Source organism: Drosophila miranda, assembly GCF_003369915.1.
Source record: "Drosophila miranda strain MSH22 chromosome Y unlocalized genomic scaffold, D.miranda_PacBio2.1 Contig_Y1_pilon, whole genome shotgun sequence".
NCBI classification, from domain to species: Eukaryota; Metazoa; Arthropoda; class Insecta; order Diptera; family Drosophilidae; genus Drosophila; species Drosophila miranda.
In genome coordinates, this window is record NW_022881603.1 from 5,125,925 (window position 1) to 5,147,421 (window position 21,497).

The following is a 21,497-nucleotide window of genomic DNA, read 5'->3' on the forward strand; positions in this document are numbered from 1 at the left end:
GTCCGAAGCTGCACCGAATGCAAGGAATCCAAAGCTCCCAATTACCGTAGCCAAGTCGGGATCGGTCAGGAAGTGGTCACGGAGAGGCCATTCCAAAAGATCTACATAGACTTCCTGGGAAAGTATCCCAGGTCAAAAAGGGGACAGGCCTGGATTTTCGTCGTGGTAGACCACTTTTCAAAATTTACCTTATTGAAGGCGATGATGGAGGCGACCGCTGCGAACGTCGTTCAATTCCTGGTGCAAGAGGTATTCTACAAATTCGGGGTGCCAGAGGTGATCCACTCCGACAACGGAAAGCAGTTCCTATCGAAGGCGTTCATGGACAAGGTCAGCGGCTTCGGGATCCGACACATGCGCACAGCAGTCTACTCGCCGCAAAGCAATGCAGCCGAGAGAGTAAATCGGACGATACTCGCTGCAATAAGGACGTATTTGGAAAAGGATCACAGAGACATCTACAGGATCACACGGACATCTACCTACCGGAGATCGAAGTTTCAATCCGTGACTCGGTGCACGAAGCCACAGGCGTAACGCCGTTTTTCGCTGTATTTGGACAACAGATGTTTCTGAATGGGAACACTATAAGCTGGCGAGGAAGCTGCAGTCTTTGACGGAACATGAAGTGCACGCATTAGATCCCGCGGATAAGCGACACCTCATTCGCAAGCAAATTAAACGCAGCCTACACCAAGCGTAAGAGCGGAGCAGACAGCGATACAACAAACGTAACCTCGGATATCCCAATTGAGGAGATAGTTCGGATTACGCGAAGGGATAGAGCATCGGGGGAACGTGTACCTACTGGCAGTGTGAAACTCTGGTTCAGAGGAGAGCAGTTACCAACCAAAATCAATTTTCTATATTCTAAAGTAGAAGTGAAACCTTTTGTTCAGCTTATTCAATGTTTCAGGTGTTTGGCCATCTGGCGCAACATTGCAAGAGTGGAGCGAAATGTTTCAAATGCGGACAAGATCACAGCAAAGATATTATCTGCTCAGGGCTGGCCTATGCTAACTGCAAGGGGGAACATGCTGCCACCCACCCGCAGTGTGAGGCCAGGAAAAAAGCGTACGCCATTCAAAAGTGTATGACACTGGAAAACCTAACTAGATCTGAGTTGAAGGCTAGATATCCGATCCTTTTTGATAGAACTTCCCCCAACCTAAGGGATCAAGGGGAATTTCCTAGACCCAGTTGGCAATCTAACCGCTCCCCTGAATTCTTAAATAACAGCTTAGAGTCCGCCAGGGAAATTCATTCTGTCACCTCTTTCGCGGAAGTGACCAAATCCAAAAAATTCTACCTCACCAAAAAATTGGCTGATGCCAGAGCAACCTTAGAAGCTGACAAAAATCTACAAAATCACGTAAAAAATCTTAGAAAGCGCAACTTTTCCAAGCTTATAGAAGAGGTCTCTTCATCGCCCTCTATGTGGAGCAGGGTGAAGAACATCAAAAAATACGGTCAAATCAAAAATGTAGGGAACAAATGGACGAACGAAGATGACAAAAACTTTCTCCATATGGTTAAAGTAACAAAAATTCCTGCCCCTTTGTTAGGACCAGACGACCCGGAACCCCTGGAACTGGAAGAATTCCTGGCCTTCCTAAAAACCAGGAACCCCAATTCGGCTAGAGGCCTTGATGGCATCTCGTTCAGGATGCTTCAAAAGCTACCAAATGGGGAAAAACAAGACATTTTTGAAATTATAAATAAGGTATGGCTGAGTGGCGTCATCCCTGAAGTCTGGCTCAGGATAAAAGTGGTACCCATCCCCAAGAAGAATGCAGACCGTACTTCCTTCCAAAACCATAGGCCGATTTGTTTGATTAACACGCTCTTTAAATCCATAGAGGGGTTGATAAAGTTAAAGTTGGACGAGCACATAGCAAACTGTGACCTGCTGCCGGTCAGGTCCTATGCCTTCAGGAGAAACAGGTCCACGGCTCTTTACATCAACTTCCTTATCAACAAAGTTCTGGCGCTGAAGGCGAGGGTTGTCAGGTTGTCGCAGCTTGCCTAGATTTACAAAGAGCGTTCGACTGCGTAAGAGTGGACACACTCGAGCACAGGATGAGGGATATGCGGTTCAATACAAGCCTCACGGCTTGGATCTCCAGCTTCCTTAACAGACGAATTCTCATAAAGGGCTAAAGCGAGGTAGAGGTGAACAGAGGTGTTAGCCAGGGTAGCTGTCTCAGCCCAACCCTTTTTAACCTTTACACAGCCGAACTACATGATATTAACAGTCATAACTGCTTACTGTTTCAGTATTCTGATGACTTTTTCATGAGTGTTTTCATAAAGACGTATCCATTGCGAAACGGTTGCTGGAAGACAGTATAGATAAGTTCGAAGAAAAATGCAATAGGCTAAACCTGTCATTCAATCCGGTGATGTCTAAAGTGATTTACTTCAACAATCGTAGAGCGTAGAGCTAAATATCTCGCATCAAGGAGTTGAGATCAGACAAGTAGAGCAGATCAAATACCTAGGCAGGACTATCTCAGCAAACAACTCAGCCTCTGGTCACATTGATCTGGCCATCTCGGAATCGAACAGAAACTGTGCGTTTCTCATATTACTTAGTGGGAGTCACTATGGTATCAGCCCCAAAAGTAGGCTAGAGTACGCGTGCTCATCATTCTGCAACCTGTCCAAATCTGTCTTGGCCAAAATCAAATCCCACTGCAACCATCACCTCAGAAAGTCGCTGGGTCTGATAATCTGCACTCCCGTTCCTATCATATATCACATGGCAGGAGAACTTCCCCCGGACTACAGGATGAGATTCCTGGCGACGAAAGAGTTGGTTAAGATGTTTGCATTTAATCTCCCAGCAAGTGAAACGGTTTCAGCAAATAGGGATTTAAACACGGGCTACGCTAAGGCATATCGGGAGTTTGGCAGCATAATAGATAGAGTTGAGGTTTTCGAGAACACAGCTTCGTTTTGCACTAAAATTAGCTCCGACTTAGATTTTTTCAAGGGTTCTGCACCCAACAAGCACGCTATAGACCAGGCAGGTATCATGCTGCTCCACATGGAAAAGAAGGATCAGCTGACAAAGGGTGGTTTTGAAATCTATTACACGGATGGGTCAGTCGCAGATGGGCATTCCAGCGCCGCTTTCCTGCACGATAGGACAGGTTTTTTAGCTATTACACGCACAAAACCCTTTCCTCGTTGTCCGCCGAGCTCCTTGCTATCGAGAAGGCATTAGACCATGCTATTTTGTACAATTTTCCTCGTGTCGCGCTCCTGACAGACAGCAGAAACGGGGCCCTCATTCTGGCGAAGAACATTCAGGATAACTCTATCGCCTACAAAATCATAGAAAAGATCCAACAAAATCCACATCTAAGAACTGTAGAGGTTCACTACATTCCCGGACACGCTAACATCCCTCAGAACACTTCAGTTGACGCAGCAGCCAAAGAAGCCCACAGACGAGGAAAATACACAGTGGTTAAATGGAACCTTAAAGACGCTTTGTGCGAAATACACAGAATATTAAAAGCAGAATGGGAGAGAGAATACGCCGAGTTTGCTAGTCTCAAGCACCGAGGTTACTGCTCGCTTTTCCCCTCAACATCATCCAAACCGTGGTTCCTAAATAAAACTAAGCTTAAAGCCATTGACGCTAAAAGAATCAACAGACTGCTTAGTGGTAACGCATTCGATAGGCTCACTCTCGCCAAAATGCATGTAGTTCCTAGTAACATATGTGATACATGCGATAGTATCGATAACGCCTCGCATTTAATTTTCAATTGTACAAAGTACAACCACTAACCATACAGTATATAGATGTGCCAGTTCATACAACGAAAGCGTCGCATACTGGCTAGCGCGTTCAGTACCCCAGAGTGACGTCATCATGAGAGAGAGAGCGCAGAGAGAACATCTTTGCATGTTTAGTACACACGCAATATGTTTCGACAAAATTATGTGATTGTATGCTTTTTCAGATTTTTTGAACTCTCTCAGGTCTGGTTCTGTTTTGCCACCAGCATGTTTTAGTGTATGGGTGCACATGCATTCTCACGTACTTTGCGTGTGTGTGTTTAGTATTTCTGGCCGCTAGAACTGAAATTTGAGTTTGGTTCTTGTTTTGGGTCTTTCGATGAGCTGACCTACCGCCACAAAATAAATGAAGAATGGGCAGGGTGTGGGGGTATGGTACACTAGGGCGCGGGAAATGAAATAAAAGCTGTTATTTGTTTGATTTATACCACAAAATATAAAATATTACAATAATATAATTACACATTTATTTCCTTATTTTAAACAGGTTTATTATAAATTATAAAAATTATGCAAACGCCGTCGGTTCTCGACTGTTTTGTTTATTATAACTAAAACAATGATGTATCTAAATATACAATATAAGAAAAAATATATATATATTTAATAAATATGCATAAATATAAATGGAATTGGTTTTACATATATTTCAAATCAATTGTCAATCGCGCGCTTTCCGACGGGAATCTGCAAAGCAAAATTTAGATGCCGGTCGCACCTTGAATACTCTCATGGACAATACCCATAAATTTTCTAATTCAATTATAAAATATCTTATGTACATACATATGTACATAAATATTAAAGTTTATTACATTCGTATATTTTATTTTGATATATTTAATCGGCATTTCGAGACAAAGTCTCACAAATTCAATTTAAAAAGAAGCATAGTCCAAAAATGTATAATTTTAACGTCAAAAATAGATAAATATGCAGACTGGTTTAAATTTTCCGATCCGTGCTTTGTACACCGAAATCATCTGCTCAATCAGTTTGTATTGATTTTGATTAGAAAAAATTGTAAATGGTTAACAGATAGGATGATAGGGAATCAAAATGCAAAATCATACGAGAAGAAGCTCAAAGTTTGGCGGCAGTAGGATTTTTTATTTCATTTTATAAAATGAAAATCAATTGTCAATCGCGCGCTTTCCGACGGGAATCTGCAAAGCAAAATTTAGATGCCGGTCGCACCTTGAATACTCTCATGGACAATACCCATAAATTTTCTAATTCAATTATAAAATATCTTATGTACATACATATGTACATAAATATTAAAGTTTATTACATTCGTATATTTTATTTTGATATATTTAATCGGCATTTCGAGACAAAGTCTCACAAATTCAATTTAAAAAGAAGCATAGTCCAAAAATGTATAATTTTAACGTCAAAAATAGATAAATATGCAGACTGGTTTAAATTTTCCGATCCGTGCTTTGTACACCGAAATCATCTGCTCAATCAGTTTGTATTGATTTTGATTAGAAAAAATTGTAAATGGTTAACAGATAGGATGATAGGGAATCAAAATGCAAAATCATACGAGAAGAAGCTCAAAATTTGGCGGCAGTAGGATTTTTTATTTCATTTTATAAAATGAAAATCAATTGTCAATCGCGCGCTTTCCGACGGGAATCTGCAAAGCAAAATTTAGATGCCGGTCGCACCTTGAATACTCTCATGGACAATACCCATAAATTTTCTAATTCAATTATAAAATATCTTATGTACATACATATGTACATAAATATTAAAGTTTATTACATTCGTATATTTTATTTTGATATATTTAATCGGCATTTCGAGACAAAGTCTCACAAATTCAATTTAAAAAGAAGCATAGTCCAAAAATGTATAATTTTAACGTCAAAAATAGATAAATATGCAGACTGGTTTAAATTTTCCGATCCGTGCTTTGTACACCGAAATCATCTGCTCAATCAGTTTGTATTGATTTTGATTAGAAAAAATTGTAAATGGTTAACAGATAGGACGATAGGGAATCAAAATGCAAAATCATACGAGAAGAAGCTCAAAATTTGGCGGCAGTAGGATTTTTTATTTCATTTTATAAAATGAAAATCAATTGTCAATCGCGCGCTTTCCGACGGGAATCTGCAAAGCAAAATTTAGATGCCGGTCGCACCTTGAATACTCTCATGGACAATACCCATAAATATTATAATTCAATTATAAAATATCTTATGTACATACATATGTACATAAATATTAAAGTTTATTACATTCGTATATTTTATTTTGATATATTTAATCGGCATTTCGAGACAAAGTCTCACAAATTCAATTTAAAAAGAAGCATAGTCCAAAAATGTATAATTTTAACGTCAAAAATAGATAAATATGCAGACTGGTTTAAATTTTCCGATCCGTGCTTTGTACACCGAAATCATCTGCTCAATCAGTTTGTATTGATTTTGATTAGAAAAAATTGTAAATGGTTAACAGATAGGATGATAGGGAATCAAAATGCAAAATCAGTCGAGAAGAAGCTCAAAATTTGGCGGCAGTAGGATTTTTTATTTCATTTTATAAAATGTATGTAAGTTAACGACAAAGTTGCCAAAACACCAGCAACCGACACGAGCCGCTCCAGATCGCCAAAACTGCTGGATCAGCGTCTGGACGATATCCGCCAACGGCGAGGGATTCCGAGAAATACCTCGCCACGGCTGAACTGCTGTCGTTGCATCGCTGCAACATTCCGTGGTCGCGAACCCACAGTAAGAATAGGGCCTCAAAATATATTGAAAAGTAGTCTTTAATTATTCGTCAAATAAAGAACACGGACTTCGTCCGCAAGAAAACTCAATATAAAACGTATATCTCAAAATTTCGCCACACCCCCTTCCGCCCCCACAAAGGACGAAAATCTGTTGCATCCACAATATTGCAGATTCGAGAAAACTAAAAACGCAGAATCATAGATAATGACCATATCTATCAGATTGCTGAATCTGGATCAGATCAGATCATTTTTATAGCCAAACGGAACAAATCAATTTGCACTGGCTACGCAGCGCCCGACGTCACGCTCAGACTGATTTTCTGTCTCTCTCGCACGCACTCTTTGTCGTGTCGTTTATTATTAGCGGCGTCTGCCGGAGGAGAGCCATACTGACTTAGTATCGGGTATAACTGTAGAGTTGCGGTGTCCGCAGCAACTCAAAACGTTCCCCCTCGTTTTCTTCTTGGCATGGCAAATTAAATGCTGAAAATTAATTGTGCAAGTCTGCTGTCTGAAGGATCTGCATCGTGACTCAGCCCCCCGAACAGACAGATGATTGACAGATGGAACGTAACACTAAAAGAAGTCGGAACTGTACGGAAAAGTAAAAATAGGAAAATTCCGCACAGCGGTAGTCCTTACATTTCAGTTTCCCACAGAAAAGCGGTTTCCATAAGTGTTTTCCAAACAATTCCAGATGCCCATGACGCACTTTAGTGCTTAACTAGAAGGCCAAGAAAAAGTGGAAAGAGCCACTTCCAAGAAATAAATATATGTAGGTAACAATAAAATTGCTGATCGGAGTAGGGGCTTAATCGACTACAATGCATCCATTTCCTTGATATAGCATCAAATTTATATCGATTGTTTTGATCTTCCACCAGTCCAATATACCCATGACCCATGGGGCAGAGATAAAAAACAGGCCAGCCCAGAACTACAATACATTAATTAGCGAGCAGTTTACGCCGTCTTCAGCTTTGATCTTTATTTGCGGCTAATCTATGGATTTTTGGGTAAGCAGACCCCAGCATAAATGTCTTGAAAGGCTATTCAAAGAGCAATTATAATTAAAATATCTACGCAATGCAGAACAGATATTTTGTGCAATAGAAACTGACTTTACGGCCTGATGGACCCCAGACAGCGAAGGCGCATTGCGCTTTGCCATCCAAAAATATCGAGGAAAAACTCGTCAAGATTGCCATTTAATTGCCGACTACAAACCGGACCGGACTGCCCTCCGCCGCACTCTTCACTGCCCGGGACCCGATCGTCCTAATTGAGCTGTACCTCCCCTGTATTTTCTCCTCTGAGATCATCTTAATCATTGTACGAATATCAAGAACATGCTCGCTCGTAGACATTCCATTTGGCAGGGAGCAGCTTTTTATCTCGGTTCCGCCCCTAATGTGTTTTTCTTTTCGCATCCCGTCTTGTGTATTTTTGTTAGACCCCCCGTCTGCCCTACGAGTCTTTTCCCAGTGTTTTTATACCCGATACTCAAAATAAGTATTGGGGTATATTAGATTTGTGGTAAAAGTAGATGTGGGTAACGTCCAGATGGAATCGTTTCCGACCCCATAAAGTATATATATTCTTGATCAGTCGATTGAGCCCGAGTCGATTGAGCCCTGTCTGTCTGTACGTCTGTCCGTCCGTCCGTCCGTCTGTCCGTCCCCTTCAGCGCCTAGTGCTCAAAGACTATAAGAGCTAGAGATGTTTTGGATCCAGACTTCTGTGATATGTCACTGCTACAAAAATATTTCAAAACTTCGCCCCGCCCACTTCCGCCCCCACAAAGGACGAAACCAAAAACGCAGAATCGTAGAGGATGACTATATGTTCTAAAGTGTAAAATCTCAACCAGATCGTATAATTATTATAGCCAGAATCAAAAAAACAATTTTATTCTTTCTCGCTCTGTCTCTCTCTAACATACAGGTTTCATGGGCGGTTTTGCCAATTGCAAAATATGAGTTCAAGGATCTCAGAACCTATAAGAGCCAGAGCAACCAAATTTGGTATCCACACTCCTGTGATATCGGACCTTGACCGTTTCGTGTCCAAATTTCGCCACACCCCCTTCCGCCCCCGCAAAGGACGAAAATCTGGGGCATCCACAAATCTCAGAGACTATTAAGGCTAGAGTAACCAAATTTGGTATCCGCACTTCTGTTAGATCTCACTATAAAACGTATATCTCCGAATTTCGCCTCACCCCCTTCCGCCCCCACAAAGGACGAAAATCTGTTGCATCCACAATATTGCAGATCGGATCATTTTTGTAGCTAAAAGCAAGAAATCAATTAGCAGTGGCCACGCAGCGCCCGACGGCACGCTCAGACTGATTTTCTGATTCTTCTCGCACGCAATCTTTGTCGTGTCGTTTAATATTAGCGGCGTCTGCCGGAGGAGAGCCATACTGACTAAGTATCGGGTATAAATGTAGAGTTGCGGTCTCCGCAGCAACTCACAACGTTCCCCCTCGTTTAGTCTGTGTTTGAATTCGGAATCTCTTTTAGTCACGAGTACGAACACAATATGTTTTCGCTGTAAATAATGCAAACATCGATTGCAAATTGGTTTTAATTTATGCCCGCCGCCTCACCTGTCCTTGTCGGGGGGAGGGGAAACTCATCATGCGTAGTAGAATCAATAGTTTCTGGGCGAGTCAATAAAATACATATATTTCCCTGAATATCCAAGGCCAGCTCCAAACTATCGTTTGCCCCAAAAACTATGGGCGGCAATAAAAGTGTTTCTCTGGCCACAAATTAGTCTAATGACTGTGGTTAAGGGCTGGGGCTTGGGCTGGGCCTGGGGGCGGCTGTCCAGAGCAGAAGTTTATAAAAATAATCTAAAATGAACTCGTATTTCACACCCACTAAATAAAACCTTAGAAAACGAAATGAAAATCTAAACAACAGCAACAAAAGGTGTTTTGGCGTTTGGCAACCGCTACCACAGACGACGAACCGCATCGACAGACAGCGTGTTGAGTCCAGGAACGTGAGAATTGCGGATAAAACACAATCGCTTATCTTCATAGGTACTTAGGCGTTGGTTGCGTTTTATTTCCTATTTGCAAAAGGAGGTTAATACATTTTATTCTTATATGTAGGTAATATATCTACGCACGCTTCGTCTTTTCTCCCCGCTCTTTCTTCGACTGCTCAAACTAATGTGACCTTCTTGTCTTTTCATAGTGTGGCCATTTTTCTTCTATCTTTTTTCTTTATGTAGGGTATCTGTGCCCTTGCTTAAAACTAAGTATATATAAGCTAATTTTTCTCGACAACATCCCCACCACCGTGAATCAAGCACGCTCGTGATTCACAATATGTCTAGCTTTGCCAGCATACAGGTTGGGCGGTGTAGAACTCCAGCCGTCGTCTTTACAGTGGCTGAGCGAACCTGTCCGTCGCGTCCAGGCGTGACTGCTAGAATAACTCCCTTTTTCCATTGAGATCGATGAAGGTTCTTATCACAGATAAGAACAATGTCCATTTCAGCGAGTGGTGGCACTGGGTGATGCCACTTTGTCCGTCTGCATAAGTCTGGTAGGTACTCATTGAGCCACTTGTTCCAAAATGAGTGTGAGATCTGCTGAGCGATGCGCCATTCCTTTCGAGTTGGCTGGTACTTCTCCTCTTGTGGATGTGGTGTCTGGCTAGAATTGGGAGAACCTAAAAGAAAGTGATTAGGGGTTATCGGATCGTCTGTGGGGTTATCCAGAGCAATGTGTGTAAGCGGTCTGGAATTTACTATGTTTTCAGCGTTACACATTAGGCTATACAGTATGTCTTCTTTCAGGTTTTTGTCATGCAGCGCGTGTCCTATGGCCCTCTTCACACTGCGTACCAATCTTTCCCAGCACCCACCTGCATGGGGGTTTAGCGGGCAATTAAACAGCCATTCGATCTGCTTGGTTGACAGCTCGTTCGCTATTCTAATGTGATCGAGGTCCTGTAATTCTCTTTTCAATTGACGCTCAGCTACCACCAAATTGGTACCATTGTCAGATCGGATTCTTACTTGTCTTCCGCGCCGCGCCATGAAGTTATGCAATACTCGAAGACACGTATCTGTTGTCAGGTCCCTGGCAACTTCCAAATGAATTGCTCTTATTGTAAGGCATGTAAATATGCATATCCAGCGTCTCTCGGTACTCCTTCCTCTTACAACCAGAAACGGTCCCATATAGTCGATTCCAACATATGAGAATGGGCGTACGTACGGAGAGAGTCTGTCCTTAGGAAGTTGTCCCATTAATGGCATTTTTGGTGAAGCTCTCTGGATTTTACAAGTCATACAATTTCTAGCTGCACGGCGAACCTCCTGTCGGCAGTGTGGTATGTAGTACTTTGTGTTTTCATTCTGGTGTTTCCATAGCTCGTGATAATGTCGCACGATCAATTTTGTAACGTGATGCCCTTGGGGCATTAATATTGGACGCCTGGTTTCTTCTCCAACCGAACATGCGTTATTAATACGCCCATTCATGCGGATCACTCCTCTTCCGTCTATGATCGGAGACAACTTCCACAGCTTGCTGTTCTTTTCGATGCACTGTCCAGTCAATAGCGCCACCCGCTCATCATGAAATGCAACATCCTGTACATTGCGGATCACTATGAGTACAGCTTCTTCAATTTCAGCTACATCAAGGTAGACTTTTCGTTTGATCTTACGATCACACATCCTGTAGACCCAAGCGACAACTCGCATCAGCCTTGTAAATGAAGAGAACATTTCCAGCAACTCCCTGAATACGATATTGACAGATCCATCTGAAGACATCTCATTGATTGATAACGTAAACTTGCTTCTTAGTTCCAGTTCCGTGTCACCAACGTCTGAAGTTCCTAGATTCCATTGACTTGCGTCCTCTTGAAGGAATTGAGGGCCTCTCAACCAAGAGGTTTCTCGAGTTCCAGATCTGAGTTTGGTGCCAAAGTCTGCCGGGTTATCCTTAGTAGGCACCCAATGCCAATCTTCCAACCTTGTGGCTTCAAGTATCTCGTCAATTCTGTGTCCTACATATGGCTTATATTTTCTGTGATCTGATTTAATCCATGCTAAGACAGTCTTGGAGTCGGACCACATGTGAACACATTTGGGGTTGACGTCGGGACCCTCTAGAATACATTTCCTGAGACGAGTTCCTAGCACTGCCGCCTGTAGCTCGAGCCTGGGTATGGTCGATAGCCTGGGTATTGGTCTTTCCCATTATAAATGCGGACTTCCATCCAGATTTCGTACGTATGCGCCAGTATCCAACTGCTGCATAAGCTGACTCACTCGCATCGCAAAATATGTGTAGTTCAATTGGTTCCCCAAAGAACTCTTCAGCGTAACATCGGGGTATCCTTATCTTGCATGCTTGGCTTAGGCTGCGCAACCAACATTTCCATTGCTTTATATCGTCGCCCTCAATTGGCTGGTCCCACTCTGTTCGCTTTTGCCATATTGACTGCAGAAGCAGTTTAGCGATCAGGGAATATTCGGCTAGAATTCCAAATGGGTCAAACACAGACATAACCACTCGCAATACTTCTCGCTTAGACGGTATTCTTGATTCTGAAAAGATTGATGCGTCAATTTTGTTAAACGAAAGAGAGAACCCAAATTCGTCGCTGCGTGTACACCAGTACATTCCCAGGACCTTTTGATAATGCGAAGATTCATCCCTATCAAGAGTTATGGGTTCAGCTACTTGTTCGTTACCAAAAACCTTGTTGAATAATTTCGAATTGGACACAAACTTTCTCAGTTCGAATCCTCCCTTTTTGTGAATGTCAACTATCTCCTTCACGACTCTCACAGCCGATTCTTCGGATGAAAAACAATGCACCAAATCGTCCACATAATGGTTTTTAATAATGGCATTCACCGCATCTGGATACGATTCTTTAAATTCAAGTGCGTTTCTATTTTTCACATATTGAGCAGAGGCCGGTGAACATTTGGCTCCAAAGGTCATGACTTGCATTTCATACTCCTTCATCTCGTCGCCTGGATTCTTCCTCCATAGTATGCGTTGGGCGCATCGATCCTCCTTTCGTATTATGACTTGGTGGAACATTTCTGCTATGTCAGCACAGACTACAATCGGTTTCTGTCTGAACCTCATAAGAATGTCCGTTAGGGATTGATACCCGTCGGGGCCAGTCATGAGCATGGAGTTTAACGACACTCCATCGACTTCTGCAGCCGCGTCGAAAACAAATCTCAACTTGCCGGGCTTGTTAGGATTTAAGACCCCAAAATGAGGCAGGAACCATTATTTTTTCTTGTCCACTTCCAGTTCATTGCTTGTGATATGCCGAATGTATGACTTTTCTTCGTATGCTTCCATCAGGTCGCAGTATTTTTTGTAGTACTCTGGATCATGTATAAATTTTCTTTCCAAAGACAATTGTCTCTTTATTGCCATTTTCAGGCAAGACGACGTCATCCACTTTCCATAGTAATCCCGTTTCAAAACGGTCACCAATACGTCTTGTCGTGGTTGATAGCAATCGGTTCGATCTCTCAGTTTCTCGACCTTCTACGTGGTTTTTCACAATCCGCACATCCATTTCCGAATTCGTGATGTAGTCTCGCACCAACTGTTCAATGTGCTCGTCATTGTGTTTAACCAGATGTACGGCCTTTACATTACTCATGGGTCCTGATTCTCCGCGACATTTTCCATACGCAACCCATCCCAGATTGGTTAATGCAATGGCTGGCCCAACGTTTCCCATAGATCTCATTTGCTTTGGAGCTATCAAATGTAGGTTATCTAGTCCGATTAGTATTTCAGTTCTAGCATTTCTATAGCCTTTCACAGGAATACTCTTTATGTGTGGGTATTGCGAACTTAGCTCAGACATGTTTACGGATTGCTTCGGCAGCCGTAAATCCTTAATAGTCCTTACTCCGTTTAGTGCATAGACCTTGCCTCCACGTTCATCAGATATTCCAATATTAAATCGACTGACCAATTCCGTTGATGTATTTTCTCCAAACCATTGCAATGTCAGACTTTCTTTGAGCCCATGTAATCCTAACTCGTCTGCCAGGCTTTCACTTATAAGGGTTACTGCAGAACCTTCATCCAAAAAGGCGTGGCAACTCACTATTTTATTTTTAGCATGAAGATTAACAGGCAATATCTTAAACAAAATCATTGAGCTAGCCTCATGCGTTGCTGTTCCTGTGAACTTTACTTCCTCGCCTGGTTGATTAACTGATTCTGCATGGAGCAAACGGTGAATGCGTTTGGCACATCCATCAAGTCCACATTGGTGATGTCGTCTACATTTTTGACTACGATGGCCGTACTTTAGGCAATTGAAGCATAATTTTCTTTCCCTTACATGCTGCCATTTTTATTCAAGTTCTAACTGGGCAAATGAGTTACAGTTTTCCAAGTCGTGTTTCCCATTGCAGGCGGAGCACGCCTTCATGGTTACAAGTCCGATGTCGTTTGCATGGAATAGTCTCGACTTTTCCTTCTTTGGCTTGAAAGTCGCCTGATCGTCAACCAATCCTGCGTCTTGCCCTTCTTCGGCCAATCCCTGAAGCCATAGACTTAAATGACTGATCGATTTTTCATCTCCTAGTTGCTTGGAATGGCGTGCCCACTCCAGTCTCTGTTGCACTGGCAGCTTTAAGATTAACTCCTCCATTAATGTTGGGTTTTTTAACTGCTGATGTGCGTTAGCTGCTTCTAAGAATGAAGCCAAGTTTTGTACCTTCATTTTGAACTCTACTAATTGTTCCAATCTCCCTTCGCGAATGCTCGGAAATTCTCTAACGCGACTAATCTGGCTTTTTACGAGTTTCTCCGGTCTACCAAAATTTTGTTTAAGGGTCTCTAAAATATTTGAAACGTTAGAACTGTGAATAAGCAAACATTCAACGGTCTCCCTAGCCTTGCCCTTTATTGCCTTTTGGAGGCGTAACAAATTTTGCCTGTCACTGTATCCGTACTCTGCAGTGGTCATAGTGAAAGCTTCGTTGAACATTGGCCACTCTTCGGGAGCACCATTAAACTCCTGTAGATCGTACAATTTTCTTTGCGTTTCCTGAGAAGGAACCGGTTGCCTTGGTGATGAGACTGCGTCTGATATCACTGAGGGCTCAGCCGTGGTTGATTGTGGTCCTGGCTCGCCAGTTGTCCTTCCACTAATACCAAGGGATCGCAGAAGTATATTAGTTTTTTCCATTTGAATTTGATTCATCCGCAGAACTTCCATTTGGAACTGCTGCATTTGCATTGCATTGGCCCGCTGACCTTCTTGCATTTGGCGCCACATCTCCATCATAACGTTAACAACGCCATGTGATTGGGCTTCTTTTGATGTGCCGGGCCCGGCCCCCTCCATATTTGAGGCTTCACCTTGCGCGGTTTCTCTTTCCACTTTTCCCATCTCAACGTTGTCCTCGTCCATTTCATCCGTTGCCCTTAATTTGCTCATTGCTCTGGTAATCATCACCCGCAGACTAACCTTTCCCCAAATCAACAATCAAATTGGCACTTAACAAACAAACCACAATCCAGAAATTTTCACTCGATTTCATCAGCCAACTGCGCACTCAAGCCTCTAGTTGCTGGCCCGCAAGAACTTCGTTGGTTAGAGCGAGATGGCAGTATGTGCACGATCTCGCATACATACATATAAATGTGCGCTTTTTTCAGCTGCCTGACGTGCGCACCCACGTTGGCCTCCGTGTTCTGCAATGTTTATTATCCACCCACGAGCGAGATGACCGTCTCCTTGTGGGTTCCGTCGCTTCTCCAATGTCCAGTATACTTCAGTGCTTGCACCACGAGTCTCTGCCCGTCTTCATACAAACTCCAAGAACTCTAGCGTCATTGGCTTCCAAGAAGCGAAATAAAAGATGTTGAGTCCAGGAACGTGAGAATTGCGGATAAAACACAATCGCTTATCTTCATAGGTACTTAGGCGTTGGTTGCGTTTTATTTCCTATTTGCAAAAGGAGGTTAATACATTTTATTCTTATATGTAGGTAATATATCTACGCACGCTTCGTCTTTTCTCCCCGCTCTTTCTTCGACTGCTCAAACTAATGTGACCTTCTTGTCTTTTCATAGTGTGGCCATTTTTCTTCTATCTTTTTTCTTTATGTAGGGTATCTGTGCCCTTGCTTAAAACTAAGTATATATAAGCTAATTTTTCTCGACAACATCCCCACCACCGTGAATCAAGCACGCTCGTGATTCACAATATGTCTAGCTTTGCCAGCATACAGGTTGGGCGGTGTAGAACTCCAGCCGTCGTCTTTACAGTGGCTGAGCGAACCTGTCCGTCGCGTCCAGGCGTGACTGCTAGAATAACTCCCTTTTTCCATTGAGATCGATGAAGGTTCTTATCACAGATAAGAACAATGTCCATTTCAGCGAGTGGTGGCACTGGGTGATGCCACTTTGTCCGTCTGCATAAGTCTGGTAGGTACTCATTGAGCCACTTGTTCCAAAATGAGTGTGAGATCTGCTGAGCGATGCGCCATTCCTTTCGAGTTGGCTGGTAGTTATCCTCTTGTGGATGTGGTGTCTGGCTAGAATTGGGAGAACCTAAAAGAAAGTGATTAGGGGTTATCGGATCGTCTGTGGGGTTATCCAGAGCAATGTGTGTAAGCGGTCTGGAATTTACTATGTTTTCAGCGTTACACATTAGGCTATACAGTATGTCTTCTTTCAGGTTTTTGTCATGCAGCGCGTGTCCTATGGCCCTCTTCACACTGCGTACCAATCTTTCCCAGCACCCACCTGCATGGGGGTTTAGCGGGCAATTAAACAGCCATTCGATCTGCTTGGTTGACAGCTCGTTCGCTATTCTAATGTGATCGAGGTCCTGTAATTCTCTTTTCAATTCACGCTCAGCTAATTCTTACTGGTCTTCCGCGCCGCGCCATGAAGTTATGCAATACTCGAAGACACGTATCTGTTGTCAGGTCCCTGGCAATTTCCAAATGAATTGCTCTTATTGTAAGGCATGTAAATATGCATATCCAGGGTATCTGTGCCCTTGCTTAAAACTAAGTCTATATAAGCTAATTTTTCTCGACAACACAGCGCATCGCACCGCATCGCATCACTAGGAACTCTCCAATTTGACGCCATCGCTACGCCATTAATTCTTGAATGTAGACCGTCTGTCCGTCCCCTTCAGCGCCTAGTGCTCAAAGACTATAAGAGCGAGGGCAACGATGTTTCGGATCCAGACTTCTGTGATATGTCACTGCTACAAGAATATTTCAAAACTTTGCCCCGCCCACTTCCGCCCCCACAAAGGGCGAAAATCTGTGGCATCCACAATTTCGACGATACGAGAAAACTAAAAACGCAGAATCGTAGAAGATGACTATATCTTTTAGAGTGCAAAATCTGAACCAGATCGTATAATTATTATAGCCAGAATCAAGAAAACAATTTCATTCTTTCTCGCTCTGTCTCTCTCTAACACACATGGTCGGTTTTGCCAATTGCAAAATATGAGTTCAAGGATCTCAGAACCTATAAGAGCCAGAGCAACCAAATTTGGTATCCACACTCCTGTGATATCGGAACTTGACCATTTTGTGTCAAAATTTCGCCACACCCCCTTCCGCCCCCGCAAAGGACGAAAATCTGAGGCATCCACAAATCTCAGAGACTATTAAGGCTACAGTAACCAAATTTGGTACACACACTCCTCCTGTCACTATAAAACGTATATCTCAAAATTTCGCCACACCCCCTTCCGCCCACACAAAGGACGAAAATCTGTTGCATCCACAATATTGCAGATTCGAGAAAACTAAAAACGCAGAATCATAGATAATGACCATATCTATCAGATTGCTGAATCTGGATCAGATCAGATCATTTTTATAGCCAAAAGGAACAAATCAATTTGCACTGGCTACGCAGCGCCCGACGTCACGCTCAGACTGATTTTCTGTCTCTCTCGCACGCACTCTTTGTCGTGTGGTTCAATATTAGCGGCGTCTGCCGCAGGAGAGCCATACTGACTTAGTATCGGGTATAACTGTAGAGTTGAGGTGTACGCAGCAACTCACAACGTTCCCCCTCGTTCATTCTGCTATCTACATTTTTTTGTTCGCCTGCTGATTTTAAGGGCGATTACAACATCAGCAACAATCCATTACAAGCAAAATTTCACATTCTAATAGATAAGTCCTTTCACTAAGAAATTACAAGAATCTCCGTTTCATTTGAAGCACAGCTACCCTTCTTTCATTCATTCAGTAGTTGCCAGCTTAATTATTACTATTTATATGAATATTTTCTCTTGATTAATCCGCACCCATATTCACACGCATGAATTCACTACGCAATGCGGAATGGAATGGAATCTCTGATCGCCTGGAAACTCTGTGTAGCATAGCATGTACATACATATGTACATATGAACTCGTAAACTACGAGTAGGTGCAAAATGGTATCCAAACTCTGTCCGGACAGCACTAAAACAATGTATCAAGATCTTTACGAGTATGCGTTGCAGATCGTATATTGCACGATAATCCCAGACTAGACTATAAAAATAAAACACCTACTCGTACAGGCAAGGCAGCATACTCGTACGGGCACACACATGAACACTCATTCGTACGTTCCGAATCCGTCCATTGCTCGCAAAGATTTATGGCCGCTAAGGCTAAGCACTTTGATAATATAGCCAGCGTTTTGTTTATTTACCACTTTGTGTGTTTGGGCTAAACTGCGAGTAATCACGGATATATTTAGCGATAGGTGTGCAGGAAATCCTTTGGGGCGTCACTCAAGCCCTCATATCGTATATTTACAGCTCTACTGCGGTCCCATCGTCTCCCCAAACGCCCAATGCCAATGGGGGCCAGGCGCAGGACACTCGGCTCGAAGCATGTCCAAGCAAACGCCAGTGGAACGCCGGAAGAAGAAGCCAGTATTTCAACGATTCAAGGATCACTGCCGCCACTTCACGGCCTTCATGTTCAGCAATGTGGGCATCATACTGCTAGTCACCTTCTACACGATTGGCGGCGCCTTTATATTCCAGGCCATCGATATCTTCGAATACGAGCGACTCAGGTCGGAGAAGCCGAATCGGTTCATCGAGCGCAATGTCAGCGGGGAGTGCCTCACGCGCATTTGGGAGTTGACGGCCGAAAACATTAGTTTCTTCGACCACAAGGCCTACAGGAAACGGTGACATACAGCTAACAACTGAGCAAATCATAAACTAAACTAGACTATTCTACGCTTTTAGTGTCAATGACGTACTTCTGGAGTACCAGCGTGCGATTGTTAAGACTGAAGGGACCCGATGTGGAGCAATGGAGCTTCTCGGGGGCCTTTCTCTATTCGCTGACCGTCATCACAACGATCGGATATGGTAACATAACACCCCACTCCGAGTGGGGTAAGCTGGCGACCATTCTGTATGCGATAATCGGGATGCCTTTGTTCCTGCTCTACCTCTCAAACATTGGCGATGTGCTGGCCAAGTCCTTCAAGTGGATTTACTACAAGGTCTGCCTGTGCCGCATATGTCCTGGAGTGGCCAAGCGCCGGATAATACGGGAGAGACGAAAGATGCGACATCATGCGCGGGCGGTGAGTGAGAGCGTCTCTCATCAAGTGGGATATCATCACACATATAATTTCAGCTCCAAATGCACCACATGGAGAGTGGCGGCGGAAGCAGTAGCTACTCCAGCAGCAGCTCTACCACCAACAGCAACAGCAGCAGTAGCACCGACTACACGAAGAGCTCTTATCACAGCTCCAGCATCGTGGATGTGGCGTACAGCGGATCCGATTCGGATATTGAGCGAGAGATACGCGGCAGCACGGATGAGATAACTGTCCCTCTGACAGTCTGCATTTTTGTCATGGTCGGGTAAGAGCTGCAGACTTCTTAAAATGCTGCCACACACAGATCCCTTAAACACGCTGCACTCCTTCTCTTTCAGGTACATTCTGTGGGGTGCCTTGCTCTTCGGTCGCTGGGAGGACTGGAACTACTTGGCTTACTTTTGCTTAATCTCGCTCAGCAGTATTGGATTTGGTGATTTGGTGCCAGGCGACCGGGTGGTAAGATCATCACGAATACAAATAAGAACCGTCTATGAGCTTTCTCTTGATAGATAACCGCCGATAGGGACAAAGTTGAGGTCAGCTTTATTCTCTGTGCCGTATATTCTGTGGACGTTGACATGCAATGACTGCATCTTTCAAGAGGCGATGCAGTTACTGCACCGTCAAGTGGCCCGTGTGACACCAGCTGAAGGCTGTTACGCGCGGATCCCAGGCAAAACGCAGCCCTCCTCCCGCCCAACCGACCGAGGGGCGCTGCCGCATGACGCGCGGTGCGTAGCCGAACCAAACGCGAACATGCAAGAAAGATAGCTATTAGACTAACATTCGAGGAAAATGAGTACTAAACTTACTAAGAAACTAAGCATGCAATCAAAGTACAAATACCACTACAGTTACTAATTAATAGAGAGGTGTGTAAGGATTAATAATTTAATAAGAGGAAGAGAATTAGTGGTGGATATAATATGGTAGAGGGAATTATAATCCGAGCATAAGACCCTAAACGGTTCATGAAAGGAATAATTCGATCTACAAAGAGGAAGGAACAACGGGATAAAATTTCTAGTCAGTCTAATAGGAATCGTGAAGTTTATGCGGCTCAACAGATCAGGGCTGTTTATGTCACCCCTGATCAAGTTGTGCATAAATATCACACCAAGCATTTTTCTACGGTTAACTAAGGATGGGAGGTTTACTAATCTATTGCTGGGAATGGCCGTGATTGCCATGTGCTTCAATCTGATGCAGGTAAGTGATCGTATTCTGTCGTTTAATGGATCTAATGATTATTCTTTATGATAGGAGGAGGTCGTACACGGGTCTTGGGTTCCCAATTACAATTACGTTTTATCGTACAAAATTATAATTATTTAAATTTATTATCTTTAGGTAGATTTGTACATATAGTAGGGCTAACTACGACTAGGTAGGACTAAAAAGAATATGTTTCTTCATGAAAGCGACATTTAATACGCTGCTACACCCTAAGACATATTGCAATTGACTTGAAGGGCGAACAGTAAATTTTGAAAACGTAGACAAATCAGCGGCAATAAATCACGTGCGCTTCATCCATTTCATTGGCTTTTTATTTACCCGATCTAAACGCTTTTGTCTTGACAGCAAAGCCTTCACCTCGTGGTCTAGTTGCAGCTGAGGGCTGGCGGACAGCTCTATGTAGTTGGGCACTGTGGAGGAACGCCTATCCATGCAGGCCTCCTGAAACTGTTGGACCAACTCTTCGGCTATGTTCCCTTGGGCGGACGTTGTCAGCAGATCGAAGGCCGTGCCTTTCGGCGCATCAAACTGTTTTTTTTTGTCTTGGCAGTGACCTGCCTTTGGATGATTTCCTTTTGGACAACAGGCGAGCTGATAGCATTTTGCAGGTCGTAGGGCTCAATAGTCTTGTGTGTGTCCTCAAGGAAGTTCCGCCTGCGCACTTCTATATGCATACTCGGATTTGGACCCTTCGTTGCAGATAGTGGTTGCCGTTTCTTGTTTTGCACCGGCGACCATTTCGTCGGCGGCTTGGCTTTGCCGATATTGTCGGTCCTACGACGCGCGTAAGTGCGCTCCGGCGGCTTCACCCGTATTGAGCTTCTCAGAGGTGGGCTTGCGTTCAAATTAGAGTTGGGTGTGCTCGACACACTCATCCTCGCGTCTGTGATGCTCAAAACTTCAGGCGGCAGAAGCGGAGGATGGGATTCTAAGCTGGAGTTCGAATAGGACTGGTTCACATGAAGAGATACGTCCTGTATCTCGGATTCGAATGGAATTGCTTGGCAACGCGCTGGCTCTGGTGTCAGCTCAACGGTTTTGTCGGCAGCG

The 21,497-nt window shown here is 43.5% G+C and overlaps 1 pseudogene; it reads left to right on the forward strand.

Annotated features, from left to right (window-relative positions):
* Positions 1 to 17,981: 17,981 nt before the first annotated feature.
* LOC117190308 lies at positions 17,982 to 20,543 on the forward strand (annotated as a pseudogene).
* The last annotated feature ends 954 nt before the right edge of the window (positions 20,544 to 21,497 follow it).